Source organism: Sinocyclocheilus rhinocerous, unplaced genomic scaffold, assembly GCF_001515625.1.
Source record: "Sinocyclocheilus rhinocerous isolate Xijiao unplaced genomic scaffold, SAMN03320098_v1.1 scaffold336, whole genome shotgun sequence".
Classification (NCBI taxonomy): domain Eukaryota; kingdom Metazoa; phylum Chordata; class Actinopteri; order Cypriniformes; family Cyprinidae; genus Sinocyclocheilus; species Sinocyclocheilus rhinocerous.
In genome coordinates this window covers 243287-245268 of record NW_015660498.1, presented here as the reverse complement: position 1 = coordinate 245268, position 1982 = coordinate 243287, and the positions used below count along the sequence as shown (strand labels likewise).

Genomic DNA, 1982 nt, shown 5'->3' with positions numbered 1-1982 from the left:
GGTGAGTAAATGATGCCAAAATGTTAATCTGAATCATCAGCAATTTTGGCATTATTTTGATTACCTAAAAAAAAATGACGATGAGGCACTTAAAATGGAAGAGAAGTCCAGTTTATAATTGTATAACAGATACATACACTACATTTTTATGTACTTTTTTGTATTATTTTTAGCTGTATTTAAATTGTTATCAGTATATACACTATTTAAATTATAATTTTTACAGTTGTTTTATGGTTTCAGTGTTTGCTGCATTATGTTTTAAAGGCAAAATTTGAAGTAAAATTGGACATAATTTTATACAAAAAAAGTTAATGTTGCTAAAAAAAAGTTACAGATACCAAAACTGTATCTTAATGATAATGGATTGGCCCCATTCATTTCCATTGTAAGTACCTCACTGTAAGCCAGATTTGTGCTTTTTTGAAGAAAACCTTACATTTATGTATTTGGCAGATGCTTTTTTTATCCAAAGCGACTTATAATGCATTCAAGGTATGCTTTTTATTAGCCCTTTGTCCCAAAAGAAGGGGCCAGTGGAAATTAATTTTTGTATTAACAGCAACATTATGCCACAAATGCCGTTGATGGAGCATAAAGCCTGCATGGAAAACTGAAACTGAATATCATGCAAACAGATTCTGGTTTTGTGTTTGCTGCAACAACCATGACTGTGTGTTCACTTGCTTCTTACACATGGCTAGTGGGCAGCTCAGGCCAAACAGAGGTGATTTATAGTGGAAGGTGGAGGTCTTACCATTACACCCAGACAGTCAGGCAGCTGAAGAACCTGACAAGAAGAAACTGGATCCAAGTAGTAACTCATTCTACGAGCTGGAGCTGAAGCGATGGAGGCCTGCAGACAAGACACACACACACGAGAGGTGAGGACCTCAATCAATCACACACTGTTTATTCCAGAGACGAGGCTCCACCAACCTGGATTAGTAATAACCTGCCACTCAAAGCTAAAGATGACATGAGGTGAGCCAAACACAGCCGAAGGGCGGGAACTGATGGTGAAGCGATAGAGCATTCATCTATTGCAATGTTATGTTGCTTAAGTGTGTCTTAATCAACCGGACTGGGTGGTGATCAGATATATCAAAGCAGAGTCATCGCACGTTTAAATTTGCATGATGTTGCATGACTTTGACTGTGTCATTGTTTACTTCTGTGTAAATAAGAATAATTTATTAAAAATAGTGGTCAGCTGATATGCCTTCATCAGTGGTACTGATAACTAGACAGCATGAAAAAAAAAATAGAAGTGAATTGTGGCAGATTTTGGAGGATTTATTTTATGTTTATAATTTTAGAAAAATGTATATGCTACCTCTTCTGTTAAAACATGTTTGTTTAGCTGAAAAACTAACCACTATATATACATACACATACATACATACATACATATTACAGTTTTATGGTTTCAGTGTTTACTGTATATATATATATATATATATATAATATGAAAAATGAAACATATAATACATATAAGACATGCAATATACTGATATACAATCTTACAGTATATCTGTTGATATCTTGATATCTTATGTCTGATATACAAGCTTAGTTATCAGCCAATAATATATATAAAAAAATGATTAATTGGTTTAATCAAAGCAATCCAATCAATTAGTATTTAATAGTAGTAAAAATACTAAGCTAAGAATATTAAACCGATCAAATACAGAGCAATAAAGTTTGATCTCTTCAAAAACAGGCCAGAGTCTGGCGTCTGTCTCTTACTCCTCCTTTTCCACCCTCCCCTCTCATTCTGTCAGTGTCTTCTTACTGCCATCCCTTAATCATTGTTTACTAGAGCAGGCATTAGCCGAGAGAGCTGGAGCCCAGCTGTGAGGATTCTGTTTCTGGAGCGACTTCATGGTGCGCACATGGACAAGCTGGCCAACAACTGAGGATTCACCTAAAACAGCAGTGTGTGTGTGTGTGTGTGTGTGTGTCTGTGTGTGTCTGTG

General features: G+C 35.6%; 1 long non-coding RNA gene across 1 annotated transcript in view; it reads right to left on the bottom strand.

Moving 5' to 3' along the window:
• LOC107725062 (uncharacterized) overlaps positions 1–1982 on the bottom strand; it is an 11154-nt gene that overhangs the window by 7957 nt on the left and 1215 nt on the right. Inside the window, exon 2 of the long non-coding RNA XR_001638084.1 lies at positions 758–856. This is a non-coding gene — a long non-coding RNA (uncharacterized LOC107725062). The remainder of the gene's footprint in view (positions 1–757; positions 857–1982) is intronic.